Below are 21,150 nucleotides of genomic sequence, written 5' to 3' on the forward strand. Positions count from 1 at the left end.
GCCAACTCACATAAAACTGTTCGCATAATTTGCCAAGAACTTTCTCTTCACTAATGTCCCCCGCGTGTGCATTCGGCGCGTCCTCCTGGCTCAATGGCCGGCTGCATCTGCCGCACCGCCAGTGGCCGCGTGTCGTGTTTCGCTTTTCTGCTTAATTTACAATTTCATTCTGTTTGTTTGTTGCCACTAAAACTGGTGACACTCGACGGCGTTAAACAACGCGAAAATCACGGCCACTGTCAGATGTAGTATCTTCATCAATATCACCACACCACCACAACGTAACCATAACCAGCGAGCAGCGCGGCGCACTTGGCAGATAAACTAAGGATGCGATTGGCGTCATCGCCGCCGGTCAGCGTGAAACAAACGGTTTTCACATCGGGATTTTTTTTGTTTTGTTCGACGGTATTAAAAGGCAATCACTGTGCTTTCTAACCTTCGTGAATGAGACCACAAATTTAATTCCCGTTGGATAAGATTTCGTCGCCACCAACATTATTTTGTGTTTTATGACTTTCGGTTTTAAATGCACACATCAGCCAAATCCTTTCATTTAGTTTTTTTTAGCTCTCTTCCACTTGATAGAAAACTTATGCAAAATAGTCTTGAAAATTGCAAATATTTTTAGAGCCGGAGCCAGAGTTGATAAAAATTTTGTCTTATCGAAAAATTTTACACTGTGAATTTTTTTTTAAGAAAAGGAATCCAACAAGTATTAAAAATTAATCATCTTAAAATACGATTCAAAATAAAAACTATAAAATATTAGCTGAACAATAATACTTGTCCGGAGAGATGAAAAAATTTCTGAATAGAGAAAAGAATTAAAACCAGAACGGTTTGTTGGATTAGTGTGTCTTGGGCAAAGTTGTACAGTAAAAAAAAAGTAGAACAAAAAAAAACCATAACAATATTATCTCAAATTAAACATTTTGAAAAAACACTCCATTAAAATTATACTTTTCATCTACAGAATCTGGTCTCTTTTCAATAGTCGAATAAATCTTTTGCCTTTATTGAAAATCAGCTTTCTTTTCTTTGTGTTTAGCTAGTTCTCAGAATGATTTATTATTTTTATACTAGAAATTTTGTCGCACTGAAACAGTGGTTCCCACCTCAAACGATTTTTTTAGTTACTCTAACTTGCTATTTAAGAAAAAAAAAAAACACTTCTTACCCAGTCATTTTCAACTAAAACTACATAATAAAAAATTACACGAAATTTTTCTACTTTGCTTTTTTCAAGATGAGTTTAAAACTTTGCCATAGCCGCGAAAGGATTCAAAGGTTTAAGATTTAAAATGCTCCCCCCCCCTTGTTCAATTTTAGGATCCTGTATTAATGGAGTGCTAAGGAAATGTATAGCTTCTCGTGATTTACTAATATGAAAAATATCGTGAATAGGGCGAAACCAGATAGGATAGTTCTTTAACGGTGCTAAACGATCCAGAGGAACGAGTTTTCGGAGCATTAGGAGACTACAAAAGTTTTGGTTCAAAGTCCGATGAAGAAAAAGGAAAATGCACTTAGAATAAAAAAAATACATATTTTGCATCACAGTAAATCACGAATAATTATGTCGGGATTGAAGATAGCCATATTCTTTCTTTGGCAAAGGTATTTTCCAAGAAATTTCCCATTTTTTGATGGTATTGAACATTACATGGCTTGTACGGTACCCACTTTAAATGATTGAATGCCGAAATGTTGAATGGAAAAATATAATTTAAGCTCAGGACCCTAAACGGTTCTCGAAAATAATTGGCTTAGAATTCAAACTTTAAAAAATCCGTTAAAAATTTGTAGAACTAGAATTTTTTAAACAAAATTTCGAAAACCTGTTTTGTCCAAAAATCGTACTCTTGCACCCTCTAAACAGCTTTTCCTAAAGTTACCGCCATTGTAAAGATTGTTTCTGATACCCTAAGTTTTCATTTGAAGCGCTGACCTCAGGATTTTGGGCCTGTCTAGTTCCCATGTAAATTTTCAGCTCAATTGGGCTTGGGGAAGTTGGGCCATGTTAGAATCGAACTTATCCTGAACATTGTTGAACGAGCGCATACATTTATTCGAGGGATTGTGGTAGCCATAGTCGATTCTGTGGTAGCGGATAGCCAGCAGGTTGAAGTTCCGGAAACGACGAGCAGGGATATTCATTGGCATTTGCTCGAGGATTGCAGGACAGTCGCCTTATCACGTCTAGTTGACAGCGACTCTAAACATATAAGTTGACATCTAAAGTTAGATCCACCTAATATTTAGTCGAAGTTTTCTAATTACTGTGACGGCTCTAGCGGCAGTTACGAGAAACCAACGACAGCGCAATGGTTGCATCAGGTTTGTTTTCATCGTGGTGAAAGTTTATTCGAATTCGAGTCAGTGGCTCAAAAGTTTCCGACGATGGAACGTGAAAGACGCACACTCACGTTGAGAATCCGACGTGGTCAAGTGCGAAGAGCCTCAAACTCCCCAAATCAACTATAAACAGCGTGCTAAAATGATTAAATGAAACTCCAACGCTGGATCGCACTGATCACAGCAACCGCAGAAGTGGAACGATTGACAAACAGACACGATTTATAGTCTGAGTTCGCAGTTCGAACGAACCCTGGGATCATCCTGCGCGATTTGGCTGAGAAGTACTCGGCACCGTATAGCACTGTTCGACGAATGTGTCGGTGTGAAAGTCTGCGCTCGTTCCACGCCAGTAAGCACCCCAACAGGACCCTCCAGCAGAATCTCCTTGCAAAACGCCGCGCTAGGATACTGTATGAGAAAGTCTTTACCAACTCCGACGGCTGCATTTTAATGGACATATGTAAAAATGGATTTCGCGCAGCTCTCAGGACAAAAATTCTACATGTCCAAGCGCAAGGATGATGTCGCCAAGCGGTTTTGATTTATGTTTGCTGACTAGTTCGCTCGGAAGCTGATGGTGTGGCAGGGGATCTGCAGCTGTGTCAAAAAAAAACAAGCTTTTCTTCACCGGATCAGTGTACAACGAAGAGTGCCTCTAGAAGGGGATTTTGCCGTTCATCCAATCCCATCCACTACAGCCGGGAAGTCATGGATTGGTACAAGGAAAATGGAATTGATATTATCGAAAAAGCTACCAACCCCCCAAATTGCCCAGATTTTCGTCCAATTGAAAACTATTAGACGATAATTAAGAGCAAGTTGAAGAAAAGTGGCAGATGTTGAAAGAAAATGGCGGATCGAGTTGACAGTTCCACTGTGCAAATGATGATGGGCGGTATAGTTGAGCGGGGAAAGTTCAACTGGGTCGTTCCAAGGGAGAGACCGTATTCCAAACCGTGCCAATTTCTTCTGCACATCTTTAACTGCGAGGTTTTGTCTTAGGCCGTCCGGAGACCAAATAGGCGGAGTATGCTCCAGAATGCTGTGCACCAACGTGCAAGAGAGTGATTTTAGAGTAAACATGTCTGTGAATACAGAGGTGTGACGACGAATAAACGCCATACAGAGCTTTGGCAGTTAAGTCCCGACTGCCGGTATAACCGTTGAAGTTGAACTCTTCGTCATAGTCACTCCGAAATAGTAGAAAGACGTGAAAAGATGGCATCACCTGACAGCTAAACTTTGGTTACAGTTTAACAAATATGCTTAAAATTTTTACCGAGGAAACTATTCAATAGGTTAGAGAACAGATCGATCTTCAATGTGCAATAGAGGTTGCTGAATATTAAGAGTTTGAAGGTCATTTTTCGTGGTGAAAACTAATTTCTATCCGCGGGAACAGGGTTAAAGTGCTTTGATTTCTATACTGTTCAAGCAATGAACTGCATTGGTAGAGCGAGTTAAAGATATATCTTTGCATTTTGTACTGAATAAATAGTCATAATTAGGGACAGTGGTAAATCGGTAAAAGTGGTAAATTAACAAAAATCCGCGAAATGCCGCGAAAACCAGCAACACGGGTAAATCTAAAGATTAATGGGCACCTCGATGACAACGGAAGGGCTTTTCCTACGCAACCAATAACATGAAATAGAACTACTGCTCTCTTACAACGAGATTTTGTCAGCCTGAGTTGAATTGTTTTCGCACGGTTCGGTTACTAGATCCTCTTCGGGCAAGGATTTTGACCTGCATGGTAGAATTCCAGTGTGCAGTTGTCAAATGTCGAAGTTGCAAAATGTACCCACTTAGTTCAAGTAGCAAGCATTTTTGCATTTTTAAAAATACGCGACAGTGAGATTGATATCACAATTTCGCTAAGTATTCGAAACGCGGACGGTTTCTTGAACCTGGTTGGCAAATAAATATTTATCGATTCCCGGAGACTCGGTAGATGCGGGATGCAGCGTGAATCAGAATAACTTGAATAAAACGTGCCTGCCGACACCAAAATATGAAAACATTGGTTTTGGTTTTTAAGATACTTTAGATACTTCAACAGCGGTAAAGCAACAAACACACGCTATGAATGGATCATTTTTCCGAAACAAAGTGCGGTGAACACATTGCACAAATGTTGCGTTTCGGAGATTTCTGTTCGGGATGCGAAAATTTAACATTTGGAGCAGTGCATAGGCATCTGCTTCTCCAATTTGTAGCTTAGCGATGATCATACATCGTGGTATTATTCTTCTGCGTTCGTTCCTAAGGTTCCACGTGACAATAATAGCATTTTCCAAAATCGGCCATACAACTGCACAGTACAGTACCATCCAGCAATGCGGGTCGGAAAGGTCCTCGGCTGCAACCTCGGATACAGAGCCCAACTGTCTTGTTGTTCTAGATATCAACTGTGAACGGTGCAAATCAAATATCATTTATGAGTCCAACAGAATCCCTAAGCTTCGGTTACTCCAGTTAGAATCATGCCGTCAATATGATAATCATACATTAGGGTGCCAATCATCGTATGGAAAAAAGTGACCAGAAAATTTCAAAAAAAAAATACCAATACAAAATGTTCACCTGCTCGAAAAAAAAACCCTGTGCAAAACTAAGTCCCAGAGAGTAGATTTTTGCAAAAAAAAATTTTTTTCAGATGACTCCAATTCTCGACGTTTTATGCGATTTTAAGTCATTTGGCATCAAGAAAAAAATTCGAGAACCGAAATTTCACGGTTATTATTATACCAGATTTATTTTATACCAGATTTAAATTGAAGAAATTTGAAACTGGTATACGTTTTGGTATATTTTTGTCACTTTTTGGAACAAGAAATAGGTCGTTCTAAAACCTTTTGAACGCTACCAATAGGTAGGTAAAATGTCATATTTTAATTGAATACCTCATTTTTAGCTATTTCCATAGAAGCATTTTGCGAGTGTTGGGGAACTAACAAAACGAAGATTTTTTATGACAATTCACAATTCATTTTTGTGGCTTTTCTGAAGAAGAAAATGAACAGGTTTGTCGTTTTTGGCTTCAAGGAAACCGAACAGCAAAAGGGTGAATTCTGGAAGACCATAACCGTAGGATCAACTACTCGGTTTGCAACCATCAACCACTAGGATAACAAATATGTTGGCTATTTTGTTAATCGCCTTAATTATAGTGGGACTAGAAGAAACCGTAAGAGGCCAGAAAAATGTTCTTTGAAGACACTGAACTGAAAACGTTCAAAATACAGGCTTGTTTCAATATCTTCAAAACCGAACCAAAGTTAAAAGAACTAGAAGATTCTGAAAGACTGATGAGACGAAAATGGAAGATGAACATATACGCGATCAAATATTTTTCGCTATCCTCCGAAGCCCTACTTGTAGCAGAAATTTTTCGATCATACCAATCCATCCTGAGAAATATCACTGACGCTCGGGTCAAACCGTCAAATCCATAAAGTCTTGTGGATATAAAGTGTCTTGCCAAAGTAATCGTTTAATGTGCGTAAAAATTATCGAATTTCCGTTTGTTAAATATTGAGTGCCTTTTATTATAACAAGTTTCATAAACTGATAGCATGGGGTATTGAATTGTTGACAGTGTGACAGAAGTCAGCGGTTTGAAACAACAAGATATACAACACCGGTGCGGAGAACGAAAAGTTGGTCTATATTAACTGGTTCTATTTAGGTTTCGCTGGTGTAAATCTAGTATAAAGTTGTTTCAAAAATAGACCACCGCTGAAGATGCCCTAACAATCAATTTGTTTCTATGGCACCAATCAACAAACAAACTTAGACAGGGTCGTAAACAGCAACAATCCTCCTGCGTTTGTATAGCAGCACATAACTTTAAATCGTCAACACACACCAGTTTAGGAAAAACCTCTATTCCAAATCAAAGTAGCATTATTAAAGTATAGAATGATTAGTAGCGGTCCAAGATTGCTACCTTGTGGGACATCGGACTTGTTTGTAAATGCTCGTGATACGCAACCATTAATCCGTACCCATAGTTCACGATCCACTATAGTATAATGCTAGCCAAAATGCCTTCCTGGAATGCAGTGCGGTCATTCGGAGACACAACTACACGAAATACTTTAAGCTCATCAGCAATCGATAGTCTACAAGAGGAGCAGGATCAGATCAATTGCGCAGATGTTACTAAGAGTGGTCCAAGTACACTACCTTGGGGCATACCAAGCGTGATACAAAATGAGCGGGGTCGAGCTTAGTTTACCACAACATACGAGATGCGGAATTCAGTCCAAAATTTTGGAAGGCCAATATGCTTCATTTTCCGATGATATGGTAATGAGACACGATATCAAATGCATTCGCAAATTTAACGTGCATCCGTGTATAGCCTCCTTATTTCTATTCTTTGTGATAGTGCGGTAACTCAGCACATCAAGTTTGGAGTAGTTGAGCGATGTCTTATGAAACCGTGCTTGCTGTCACAAATTAGAGGTGCTGCTGCTGTAAACAGCATGTTTTTTCTTGAAGACTTTATCTAAACAACAGAATATGGAAACACCATGGTAGTTTGTTACATGATTTAACTTTGCCGGACTTGTAAATAGGACTGACAATTGTAGATTTGCAATTTGGCAGCCAAAAAAGTTCGATATCGAACATATCATTGATAGCATGTGCGTTTTTTCATCAGTCAGAAAAGTGAAACTTTGACCGCTTTGAGGCACAACTATCCATAGTCCAAATGCGAAGGCTACGTTAAACTTTTAGGACTTTGCCAGCAACGTAATATGAGTGTCGCCGTACATGCGACGAAAATAACGACCGCCCTGCATCAAGTCTGCTGCTAGATTGATTTTATGTATTGAACAATTCTGCCTAATTCTAGCCTGCTGAGAAACTGGAGAGAAACATTCCTTTTTTTCGATTCTCCTTTTTGTCCTTTCCTAGCCCTTAATTTCATGGCTTTGTCCCTATCCTTTTTAGTAAATTAAAAAAGGAAAACCCTATCGCTACTTTATCTTATTGCTTACCTATTTCACTGCAATGCAGTCGTCGTTGTTTCTAATGGGAAACAAGGTGTTTAGTATCAGCACTTTATACCGGCGAAGAAATGTCGGGAAAATATACAATTCCGAAAAATGCAATGGACGGTTGCATCGAATTTGTCTGTCTGTTTGTTGGAATGGAATTTTGTGACCATACCTGGTTCTGTGACTATACCTGATGGAAAGACCACATGGTTTAGGAACGTCTTGGTTTCTTTTTTACCAACTTTTGGTCATTATTTGGTCACTTTTTGCCGATTTATGGTCTCTATTTGATCACTTTTTTCATCTGCTTAGTCACCACAGTTACTGCTTTTGGCATCGGTAACCGCTACCAGCCCTATCATTTTTTATGTAATCTTTTGTAGCTTTCATTTAAAAGATATCATTTTTTTAAAGCATGTTTTTAAGATAATCAATTTTTGATTTTTTTTAAATTTTTTAAAAAACAAATATTTTTTACAGTTTTGGAAAGACAAGATTATTATCAACAACTTCCCCGAAGATGTCACATTGATAAAAAAAATATCTGTAATCTTCAATACAATTTTAACATAAACCTCATACAAAAATTAGTCGTGTTTCATTCCCATAATAACGTTTTTTGGCAATAACTTGGTCTGTGAAGAAGTTATCTTTTTATGCCTTCTACAAAGTTGTATGTTCGGATGATGTACAAAAATGTGCTGAACATTGCCTTTTGAATACAACAATTTTTTACATACAACATACAAACAGTTTTTGAGATATTTAAAAAAATCCAATTTAAGGACCAGTTTTGTATGAAACGTTATATCTCCAAAACAGGATAACATAACTTTATAAAATTATTTAAAACATCGCTAAAGACTAGGGTTTGCAATTCCGGGAACGATTTCCCGGGAATTGCCTTTTCCCGGGATTCCCGGATCCCGGGAATAGGAATATTGATTCCCGGGATCCCGAGATTCCCGAGCTCCTCGGAAAATTTTCCATACAATATTGCAATAAAACTAAACATCGTATCAAAACACGAAACTTACGTCGTAGAAGTGTAGAGCAGCTTCATGGTGTGCATTATACGAAGTCTTATTCAGTAAACGATAAATTAAGAAATGTTTTCTTCGTCTCATGCCTTTTTTTGCTAGTGAGTTTAATACTAAGCGGATAGTTGCTTGATTTTTTCTTTGTTTATTGACAAAAAATTTTGAAACCTGTAAATTGATAAAGAAAAATTGAAACCCGTAAATCAATGCGACCAGAAATATTAAATTAATAAAACTCAGTCAGTGTAACTTGGGTCGTGGCCGCGATTTCATAATAATTACGAAGGCATTCAAATGCTCTAAAATCTGGCTGCCAAACACTCAGCTTTATTTTCAAAAAACTAAAAGTATTAGACTCTTCAGTTTCTAATGAAATGTACCAAGAGCTGGAATCGGTGATTTAGGAGTATTTTAGAAACCAGACACCAGCGGTGATTCAGCGATCTTAAGTAAAGTTTTACAGAAGGGAACTACATTATTTGGGCCTAACGAAAAATTGTCCGCGGAACTGAGGCGATTGATAGACGATTGTTCAAGAATTTCTGGAGTGAACTTGAATAAATTTCGTTCTTCCATTGATAATTAAATTGTAAACGATTGTTTGAAAGTTTTTATTAATAAACTTTATTTGAAATCTCATTTTTGGTAAGGACTTTTTCATTCCCGTTTCCCGGGAAATCTATTCGCGGGAATATTGCAAACCCTACTAAAGACATAATTTCTCAAAAGTACGAAACTAAAAAGTTAGATTTTGTAGTTTCGTGAAGTTTCAAACTAAAACTTATTGTCATTTTCAAAGGCTTTTTATACACTGAATTTTTTCTGGAATAAGCATATTAATAAAACTAGTATTTGAATAGTAAAGTCAGTGAGCCAAAAACCGAAATGAACTGATTTGAAAAAGTGTGGAAGTAATGCCAAAATAGAATATAAGATAAAAGTATAAAAAATTATAATAAAAAAAAGTTTACCCGAGACACAACTTAAAAAAAGTTAAAACACCATTGAAAGAAAATAATAGGGTTATCATTATCGTAACTCGGGCTCTATGTTTATGCAAATTGTTTTTTTTTTTAAATTTTATCTTTAAATAATTGTAGTTTCTGTTGTAGTTTTCAATTTAGTTCATATTGCATTTGAATCGTTTCATCTATGAAATTAATATAACTATATTTATAAATTTGCCAAAGTTTTACTGTACTATCTTTACTGTTAATTTTTTTTAAAATTCTATAAACGTGGAGAAACAATTATGGTTTTGAAAATAGTTTTAAAGTTGAAAAGAACCAAAACTGAAATATGTGTCTCTCATTCGATAAAACTTATTCGACTTTAAATGCCTAAAAACGCGTTGATCTTACGTTACCATTGTGTTCTGTTTTTGTGTTAATATTCTGTTTCAATTATACTCTTGCTCTTGTTTGGCTCAGTTATATTCCTGTTTGGTGGACGAATTTTATTACTATTTCACGTCATTACCACTCTGTGTTTTTGCTAGACCAGTTTTAATGCGAGTTTTCTTTAAATTTCATTCTGATATTTTAATTCTGATAAAAATTCAAGTTCAAAGTGAAACTTTGACCGCTTTGAGGCACAACTATCCATAGTCCAAATGCGAAGGCTACGTTAAACTTTTAGGACTTTGCCAGCAACGTAATATGAGTGTCGCCGTACATGCGACGAAAATAACGACCGCCCTGCATCAAGTCTGCTGCTAGATTGATTTTATGTATTGAACAATTCTGCCTAATTCTAGCCTGCTGAGAAACTGGAGAGAAACATTCCTTTTTTTCGATTCTCCTTTTTGTCCTTTCCTAGCCCTTAATTTCATGGCTTTGTCCCTATCCTTTTTAGTAAATTAAAAAAGGAAAACCCTATCGCTACTTTATCTTATTGCTTACCTATTTCACTGCAATGCAGTCGTCGTTGTTTCTAATGGGAAACAAGGTGTTTAGTATCAGCACTTTATACCGGCGAAGAAATGTCGGGAAAATATACAATTCCGAAAAATGCAATGGACGGTTGCATCGAATCTGTCTGTCTGTTTGTTGGAATGGAATTTTGTGACCATACCTGGTTCTGTGACTATACCTGATGGAAAGACCACATGGTTTAGGAACGTCTTGGTTTCTTTTTTACCAACTTTTGGTCATTATTTGGTCACTTTTTGCCGATTTATGGTCTCTATTTGATCACTTTTTTCATCTGCTTAGTCACCACAGTTACTGCTTTTGGCATCGGTAACCGCTACCAGCCCTATCATTTTTTATGTAATCTTTTGTAGCTTTCATTTAAAAGATATCATTTTTTTAAAGCATGTTTTTAAGATAATCAATTTTTGATTTTTTTTAAATTTTTTAAAAAACAAATATTTTTTACAGTTTTGGAAAGACAAGATTATTATCAACAACTTCCCCGAAGATGTCACATTGATAAAAAAAATATCTGTAATCTTCAATACAATTTTAACATAAACCTCATACAAAAATTAGTCGTGTTTCATTCCCATAATAACGTTTTTTGGCAATAACTTGGTCTGTGAAGAAGTTATCTTTTTATGCCTTCTACAAAGTTGTATGTTCGGATGATGTACAAAAATGTGCTGAACATTGCCTTTTGAATACAACAATTTTTTACATACAACATACAAACAGTTTTTGAGATATTTAAAAAAATCCAATTTAAGGACCAGTTTTGTATGAAACGTTATATCTCCAAAACAGGATAACATAACTTTATAAAATTATTTAAAACATCGCTAAAGACTAGGGTTTGCAATTCCGGGAACGATTTCCCGGGAATTGCCTTTTCCCGGGATTCCCGGATCCCGGGAATAGGAATATTGATTCCCGGGATCCCGAGATTCCCGAGCTCCTCGGAAAATTTTCCATACAATATTGCAATAAAACTAAACATCGTATCAAAACACGAAACTTACGTCGTAGAAGTGTAGAGCAGCTTCATGGTGTGCATTATACGAAGTCTTATTCAGTAAACGATAAATTAAGAAATGTTTTCTTCGTCTCATGCCTTTTTTTGCTAGTGAGTTTAATACTAAGCGGATAGTTGCTTGATTTTTTCTTTGTTTATTGACAAAAAATTTTGAAACCTGTAAATTGATAAAGAAAAATTGAAACCCGTAAATCAATGCGACCAGAAATATTAAATTAATAAAACTCAGTCAGTGTAACTTGGGTCGTGGCCGCGATTTCATAATAATTACGAAGGCATTCAAATGCTCTAAAATCTGGCTGCCAAACACTCAGCTTTATTTTCAAAAAACTAAAAGTATTAGACTCTTCAGTTTCTAATGAAATGTACCAAGAGCTGGAATCGGTGATTTAGGAGTATTTTAGAAACCAGACACCAGCGGTGATTCAGCGATCTTAAGTAAAGTTTTACAGAAGGGAACTACATTATTTGGGCCTAACGAAAAATTGTCCGCGGAACTGAGGCGATTGATAGACGATTGTTCAAGAATTTCTGGAGTGAACTTGAATAAATTTCGTTCTTCCATTGATAATTAAATTGTAAACGATTGTTTGAAAGTTTTTATTAATAAACTTTATTTGAAATCTCATTTTTGGTAAGGACTTTTTCATTCCCGTTTCCCGGGAAATCTATTCGCGGGAATATTGCAAACCCTACTAAAGACATAATTTCTCAAAAGTACGAAACTAAAAAGTTAGATTTTGTAGTTTCGTGAAGTTTCAAACTAAAACTTATTGTCATTTTCAAAGGCTTTTTATACACTGAATTTTTTCTGGAATAAGCATATTAATAAAACTAGTATTTGAATAGTAAAGTCAGTGAGCCAAAAACCGAAATGAACTGATTTGAAAAAGTGTGGAAGTAATGCCAAAATAGAATATAAGATAAAAGTATAAAAAATTATAATAAAAAAAAGTTTACCCGAGACACAACTTAAAAAAAGTTAAAACACCATTGAAAGAAAATAATAGGGTTATCATTATCGTAACTCGGGCTCTATGTTTATGCAAATTGTTTTTTTTTTTTTTAATTTTATCTTTAAATAATTGTAGTTTCTGTTGTAGTTTTCAATTTAGTTCATATTGCATTTGAATCGTTTCATCTATGAAATTAATATAACTATATTTATAAATTTGCCAAAGTTTTACTGTACTATCTTTACTGTTAATTTTTTTTAAAATTCTATAAACGTGGAGAAACAATTATGGTTTTGAAAATAGTTTTAAAGTTGAAAAGAACCAAAACTGAAATATGTGTCTCTCATTCGATAAAACTTATTCGACTTTAAATGCCTAAAAACGCGTTGATCTTACGTTACCATTGTGTTCTGTTTTTGTGTTAATATTCTGTTTCAATTATACTCTTGCTCTTGTTTGGCTCAGTTATATTCCTGTTTGGTGGACGAATTTTATTACTATTTCACGTCATTACCACTCTGTGTTTTTGCTAGACCAGTTTTAATGCGAGTTTTCTTTAAATTTCATTCTGATATTTTAATTCTGATAAAAATTCAAGTTCAACCAAAGCCAAAAATTTATAAACATTGGAGCATGAAAGCGCCACGCAAACTGAGCTAGAAAAAACTTCAAAACTCGCCTAATTATTCCTCGTTTCCATCACTGTATAAAATCATTTTGTGAGAAGCTTCTATTCTATGCATTTCGCTACTTATATCGCACAGCTTGAACATCATACTGCATATTAGTTATCAGCATTAGGTTTTTTTCAAAATCATCAACGGTAATCACAGGTTAGTGGAAAAGCAACGATACCTTTTAGTACCCACATTGTGCCCAGGATGAGTTCCCTGCATGACCGAGCAATTCATTTTCACCGACTAAAATTTGTTCCTACTTCGAACAATCTTAAACTTTCACAGTAGTGAATAGTACAAAGCTTTTTTTTTTTCAAACGACAACCTAAAATTCACTACCCTTGCAATCGAGAGGAAAATCGGTAATTATGAACCAAGAACACTCCCAGAAAGGCCCAAAAATTATGATTTAACAGAAATTGGCAGCGCATTCCGCTGGCATTAATAAAGTTTAGGGGAACGGCGCTAAGCCGCTCGAGAGCATCGGTAGTTAATCTGCCAAATGGACGTAATCAATCTCTTTCTGAACGGTAACGTAAGCACTTTCGATTTTCCTACAATCAGCTCCGAGTGAATTTAGGCGCGCGTTTTTTCCTTCAGCTGTTGTTGTTACTCGTAGAGCACCGCGTCTCGATCACATGTTCCGAACGTCGATCTATACCGTGAGATTATCACACCATCATCAAAACCTATCCCACACAAATACACACATACGCTGGGAATGGTGGAAAACAATTGAATTTTCATACGCTGTACTCGCTTTTTTTTCGCCTGTACGATTTATTTTTACTTTTTTATACTATCCATCCACTCTCTTTTGTCACTATATTAACGATCACCCCAGCCAAGCAAATCCTTTATTATTTTTCCGAATTCGGTAACGCTCTTTATACCAATTATACTCAAGATTTTCCACTTTTACACAAATAATCGAACAATCGGTGAAACACGATCGAGAACGCGTTCCGCTCGCTCACCTAGGGAATAATATAATATCCGCGCGAATAATCTGGTGTACCCGTCCGTCTTCCGGGATGATTCGCGACGACTGACCGACCTGGTCCACTTTGGTCAGTTACTCAACCGCCCCGAGTGATCATCTGTCGAGACACTACTGAGACGTGAACGCTACAAAAGGGGAAAAGCTTCTCCCTCGTAGCAACACACAACAATCAGCCAAAAGACGTTTGTTCTGATGAACACCCATAACAAATGGGACGCGAGCTGCTGTCCGCCGCTGATGGGTGTCATCATTTCAACGTGGAGCACACAATAACGGCAATTACGGTGAACGGCGACGCGACGCTAACCCTTGCCGCATTTCCTTCCGGCGTTTTCTACCCGATCATCGGCTGACTGGTTCGGCTTGGTGAAAATGCGCTTTGTTACCGCACACAAACAAAGCGGGGTGGAGACAAGCCGGGTTAAAATGTGTCTCCCAGCCGTCAGTTTCTCGGTAGTGCTTCGAGAGCTAATCCATTTTAAACCCTTTTGTCGTTAGTGCCTGCGCAAAGTTGACGCAGAAAAAAAGCGCGTCCCGGTCAGTTAAATGTTGGAAAGTTGACTTTTTGGCGTCAGTTTGCGTCGGTTTTGTGTTTCCCTCCTCCTGTGGAGACGCGTGGTATTTTTGTCTCTGGATGGGAAGCATGTGTTACACATTGGTGTGGTGAGCTTTCTTGGGCCTTCCACCTTCCACAAGTAAGAATTGTTCAGATGTGGTCAGGTTGTGACCACGGTGTAATGTGTTCAATAGAATGAATTTGATCATAGCAAACATAGCAACTTCGAGAAACATAAACAACAATAGTGCAGCTGGAACCAGATACAACATTGTGCAGTGTATATTTGTGTGCCTTCCATAAGTGCTAAGTTTAAATTTACGTGTGAGGATGCTTAATCCAACGTTCCGGAATATCCCAGTGGAACGTTAAAAACAAGTCAATCCGAGCCAACCATTCGTCATACGGCGTAACGTGCGTTATGTCAAAACATCAACGTAATCGATGGATAAAGTTAATGCTGGGTGAGAACGATCTATTTATATACATGTCACTTTATACCACATCCGAGACAGGTTTAAAACTCAAAGTATTTTCGGATTGTGTTAGGCGAATAAAGGACGGACACGAAAATCTGATATCGCTTGGAAAACTTAGGTAGCGAGAGTTTGAAGAAATATGCAATCAAAATTCGGCATCTACATTTTGCGACTAGTTTTAGCAATCCGTAAATGACTTGGTAGGTCCCACTTAGTTTGGGGCAATTTAAAGCCCATCTTTCCATATGCGTGATTAGAGCAACCAACGTTCCAGTTAAAACTGGATTCTGCCGTTTACTGTTTCAAGTTTTCCAGTCGAACAGTTCAATCCCAACACCTTTCTGTATTTTTTTATTTATTATCCAGTTTCGTCCAGATTTGTTATCAACTCAAACTCTGATTGAAAATATTTTGGCTGCACGGCGACAAGAAAAAAACATATCATGTTTTTTTTTTTTTTTTTTTTTTTTAAGGGGAGATTTGTTAGTAGCTTAAGTATTTATGATAAATATTAGTGAATAATGAGTATGTGTGTCCAATCACAAATGGTGACTTCTCAACACTGTTAGAAATTTGTAATTTTAATTGTTAGGATTTGTTTGCTTTCGCAATTAGGACTTATCATTCGTAGGGATTTAAACCTACTTGTCAGAAAAGGGGAAGTAAACTTACAACTAACTTAATTGCTAACTTATTGGCTATAAAGAGAGCTTATCGTAGCAATTGAGGATTGCAACGATTTTTGTCGAAAATTGTTAATAATTTTATTTGACATAGCTTCTAATGGTTCAACACCAGTAAGTCTATGTAATTCAAGTGTACCAAACCAAGGAGGACGCTTCAAAATCATTTTCAGAATTTTATTCTGAATCCTTTGGAGCGTTTTCTTCCTTGTTGAACAGCAACTTGACCAGATCGGTACAGCATAAAGCATTGCTGGTCTAAAAATTTGTTTGTAAATCAAAAGTTTGTTCTTTAAACAAAGTTTAGAATTCCTGTTAATGAGAGGATATAAACATCTCGTATATTTGATGCACTTGGCTTGTATACTCTCAATGTGCTCTTTGAAAATAAGTTTTTTATCATAAATTAGTCCCAAGTACCTAACCTTGTCGGACCAACTTAAAATAACCCCATTCATCTTGACAACGTGATTATTGTTTGGCTTGAGGAAAGAAGCCCTAGGCTTATGTGGAAAAATTATCATTTGAGTTTTAGAAGCATTGGGAGAGATTTTCCACTTTTGCAAGTAGGAAGAAAAAATATCTAAACTTTTCTGCAATCGACTGCATATGACACGAAGACTTTTTCCTTTTACGGAAATGCTTGTGTCATCGCAGAACAATGACTTTGTGCATCCTGGAGGCAAATCAGGAAGATCTGAAGTGAATATGTTGTACAGGACTGGACCCAAGACTGAACCTTGAGGCACACCTGCTCTGACAGATAATCTATCAGATTTTGAATTCTGATAGACAACCTGCAGAGTTCGATCAGTAAGATAATTTTTTAAAATTTTGATTAGGAAAATTGGAAAATTAAAAGTTTGCAATTTCGCAATCAAACCTTTATGCCAAACACTGTCGAATGCTTTTTCTATGTCTAAAAGAGCAGCTCCAGTGGAAAACATATCATGTTAAATCAGCTTTATAGACGAGCTATGGTAATTAATAAATGTCTGACTCAGATCGATATGAACAGTAACGATGTGCAGTTTTTTTAAACAAACATCAATATGTTATATATACCTTTTTTTGTTTCTCGGCGTGTTTTTCAGGAAGGACCAAATTATTACCTTTATCTGGCTTGAAAACATTCTTATTATTTTCTTGGGAAGTTCTAACTTTTTTATTTCTTTTCCTCCATAATCAGAAAACCAGAAATTTGAGATTTTTGACACAATCATTTTTTTGTCTGTGTTGAAAAAAAAAAAGACAAAATTATGATCTAAAACTTTACCTAAGATATCACTCTAAAAATATGTTTGTAATCATCAATATCCTTTTTACATAAACTTTTGACGTGGGACTACGTCTTTCTTCACTATACTAAGGTACATTCAGGGAAAACTGGATTGAACATGTAACGTTTTTGGTTGGCGGAAAGGAAGATTTTAGATGCTAATAGCGCTCAAACAACTGTTCCGATTTCAATAGTTAATATACCGTTGGAAAGCTAAAACATACAAGATTTGTATAACATGATAATTTTAGTTACCATTTTCTTATTACTCCGTGAAAATTGCGGGAAAGTTTGAAGGTCGAATATCGACATACATTTTTCATACGATTGGTATATTTCCCTAACGCAGACTTCAAAAACATAGACGAAATGATTTCACGCATTCAGTCATTGGCTAGCAATGCCAGCCAATTGGCATCACATTCATAACCCAACGTAAGCGATGGAGAAAGAAAGCGGAGCTGCTTCCACGTGATTGGTTCTGACCCCAATCACCCAGGTTCCCCACACTGAGTGACGCTATAAAGGGACATTCCGTGTTGAGAGAAGCTCATTCCCTGGTCGACCGTCAAAGCGAACAGTTCGGCTTCCCTTCGATCTGAGTTGGACCCCACCAGTGGTAATCTAATTCAGATATCGTTGTTGGAATACAGCCCGAAACTGGACGTGATCGGCACTGGGGACCATTGGAAGCCGTTGGAAGGGACCATTGGAAGACTTGGAAGCCGTTTGGATGCTGCCGATAGTAATTTGTGTAGTTATAGTGTGTCGTATACCAAGCGTGTGTATGTGTATGTGTGAGTAGCGTGTGTATGTGTGTGTGTGTGAGTAGCGTGTGTATGTGTGTGTGTGTGTGTGTGAGAGAGAGTAGCGTGTGTATGTGTGTGTGAGTAGCGTGTGTATGTGTGTGTGAGTAGCGTGTGTATGTGTGTGTGTGAGTAGCGTGTGTATGTGTGTGTGTGAGTAGCGTGTGTATGTGTGTGTGTGTGAGTAGCGTGTGTATGTGTGTGTGTGAGTATCGTGTGTATGTGTGTGTGTGAGTAGCGTGTGTATGTGTGTGTGAGTAGCGTGTGTGTGTGTGAGTGGCGTGTGTGTGTGTGTGTGAGTAGCTTGTATGTGTGAGTAGCTTGTGTGTGTGTGTGTGTGTGTGTGTGTGAGTAGCTTGTGTGTGTGTGTGTGAGTAGCTTGTGTGTGTGTGAGTAGCGTGTGTGTGGGTGTGAGAAGCGTGTGTGTGTTTGTGTGTGTGTGTGTGTGTGGGAGTAGCGTATGTGTGTGAGTAGTGTGTGTGTGTGTGTGTGTAGCGTATGTGTGTGTAGCGTGTGTGTGTGAGTAGCGTGTGTGCGTGTGCTACTCATGAGTAGCGTGTGTGCGTGTGCTACTCATGAGTAGCGTGTGTGCGTGTGCTACTCATGAGTAGCGTGTGTGTGAGTATTGTGTGTGTGTGTGTGTGTGAGTAGCTTGTGTTGTGTGTGTATGTAATGTGTGTGTGTGTGAGCGGCGTATGTGCGTGTATGTGTGTAAGTGGCGTGTGTATGTAAGTGGTGTGTGAGTGTGTGTATGTGTGTGTGTAAGTAGCGTGGGTGTGTCTGAGAAGTGTGTGTGTGTATATAGCGTGTGTGTAAAACGTGTATGTGTGTATAACGTGTGTGCAAAAATGCATTCATCCGAGGTAATTTTATTTATGACAGAATACTTTTATAGACAACAAGTTAATTATTTTTCCTATTAGTTTGTATGCTATGGTTATGACAGGTGTATGTGTTTTTTTTTTGTTCATGGATTGTTGTGTATGGTATTTGTACATTTGGTGTTTGTTATATGCTATGGCTATGGCAGAATTAAATCTTTACATCCACAATAGTCCTACGTCAAGCCTTCGTTTGTGCACTCAAGCACATACCCTTTCACTTTTTTTTCACATACGTAGCGCGTAAGAAACAACAGCACAATTTCCGATTCGTGTAAAAACTGCATAAAAAATACTTTACTCATCAAATATTTTCAATCATGTCTGCTAAACACTTAAGAAAAATATTAAAGAACAGCGTTATTTCCACCTGCGAATCGAGATGGAACACAAAAAAAAAATAAAAGGATTAGGCAAAGCAGTGAATATTTGGTAATGGAATTCAGGAAACCTAATGACATTCTAAACAAGCTTGTAAATGGTGACGGTAGAACAATTTTTCACTACGATAAGCATTTTCTTCCAGCGGGGGGCCTAGCGTAGTTGGTAACGTCTCAGCCAACCACGCTGGTGGCCTGGGTTCGAATCCCACCGCCGACATAGGTATCGATGGTTGTGGGATGCTGTGATCCACTCACAACCAACCCAACTGATCTAGATTTAACCCTAGCCGACACCGGGAGATTTTTTGGGGCGAAAAATCCCTGGGATCACGCCTTCCATCGCATGAGGCAGCCGTTGGCGCCGGTCCGTTATTCAACGGGTTAGGGTCCTGGGTAGTGTCGCCTCCCTGGGCGTGCCAATCACCGCACAACAACAGTGGTGGAACTAGACCGACGAAACACATGCGAGAATAAAAAAAAGCATTTTCTTCTGCTTCTGGCATCTAAATATATTCTTGAATAAGCATGTCAAACTTGTACTTGCCACCACTACAATTTTTGCTTTTAACATAGTTTGACACTTTTTCTATAAATGAGTGATGAATGACCAAAGGGTTAAAATCACTCGCTTATAAACAAATATTAATAATAATAATTTTTCTATAAATGAAAGCGTTATTTCATACCTTGAAAAATACTACAGCTTTGAAAATAGTGCATTCCAACACTATACAATTATTACTTAAAAACGCCGTGTTAGACTATCAAAAGTTCCTAAAAGCGACAGAAGCAGCCAAACTCAAACTTGACGGAGATGCTTTGTACGATGATATAGTAACGTTAACGACAATCATGTTATTGCGCCAATCAAGCAACTTGAACTGCAAACAGAGCTGAAAAGGGTTAAAAATTTTGCAACTTCTAATTTCAAAGAGATAGGGTATCGAACGTCTTCGTCAGTGGTTTTCTTCGGCAGGTTTTCTGCAGCAATCTTATGCAAAAACCTGCCGGAAAACCACTGACGAAGACGTTCGATACCCTAGTTAGACTTGTAGCAAAAATATTATCTATTCAATCGTTTTATCGCATCCGCATCAAACACAGTCACTACGTAAAGCCTTGTCGAATGAAAAATATAGGTAAAATCAAGTGAATTTTTATAAAAAAATGTTGATTGAGACACTGCAAAGGTGCAAAGTAAATTAAATTAAATAAAATTGAAATAAATCTATCTCTATAGAAAAAAAATCTCCGGGTCAGGTGAAAACCCTACTAAGTAGCAAGTAGTAGATTGTGTTTGTCTCAGTTCTTTGATGAGCACGTCAATAGTGGAACGGAAGGAGGTGTAAAAAAGTTAACCTTGGATTGCTTACAAACGATAGCAGTGTCTCAGTTCACGATATCCTGTAGATCAAACGGAAATTTGTGTCACTAAAGAACAAAAGAGCCACAGGCAAGGATAGACTGCCGGTAAAGCTTTAAAAATACGGTAAAGAGGCACTAACAACGATACTCCACTGGGTAATTTCAGGATTTGGGAGGAAGTGAGACTACCGGAGAAATGAATGGAAGGAGTTATATGCCCCATCTATAGAAGAGCGTATACAAAGTTCTCTGGGAAATGGATTCCCACGAATCCAGACAGTACCAAGCGGGCTTCACTCATCCCTCAGAAATGACGGAAGCAGAACGTGCCCACACGTCGCGTCTTCGTGGACTTCGAGGCAGCGTATGACCGATCGAGACCAAATATGGCAAATAAACCACGACTACGGTTTTCCAAATAAACTGACACGACTTATCGAAGCTACTTTGGACCAAGTGATCTGCTAGGTGTGCGTATCAGGGACGCTCTTGAATCGAAGCGCGCAGAGGGTTGAGACAAGGTGATGGACTATCCTGCACGTTGTTCAACATTGCACTTGGATGCAATCTGATGAGCGGGCATCGAAACGAGAGCCAATTTTCAGTATGGGGAGTTTACTCATAGGCTTCGCAGGAGACCTTAACATTATTATTTTTAACAGCGGGGGCGGATGAGTTCGTATACATGCATGCTTATTACGGGAGTCACTTCACGGT

The 21,150-nt window shown here is 37.7% G+C and overlaps 1 protein-coding gene across 12 annotated transcripts in view; it reads right to left on the reverse strand.

Annotated features, from left to right (window-relative positions):
• LOC129727698 (chloride channel protein 2) overlaps positions 1-21,150 on the reverse strand; it is a 102,147-nt gene that overhangs the window by 21,692 nt on the left and 59,305 nt on the right. Inside the window, exon 1 of one of the 12 annotated variants that reach the window (XM_055685874.1) lies at positions 11-215. The exons of 10 other annotated variants lie outside the window; for them this stretch is intronic. The gene's annotated coding sequence lies outside the window, so the exon portion shown is untranslated. Of the gene's footprint in view, positions 1-10; positions 216-21,150 lie in introns of those variants that run through there. One more of the 12 variants, XM_055685828.1, reaches the window with a different exon arrangement.

This window comes from Wyeomyia smithii, chromosome 1 (assembly GCF_029784165.1).
Source record: "Wyeomyia smithii strain HCP4-BCI-WySm-NY-G18 chromosome 1, ASM2978416v1, whole genome shotgun sequence".
NCBI classification, from domain to species: domain Eukaryota; kingdom Metazoa; phylum Arthropoda; class Insecta; order Diptera; family Culicidae; genus Wyeomyia; species Wyeomyia smithii.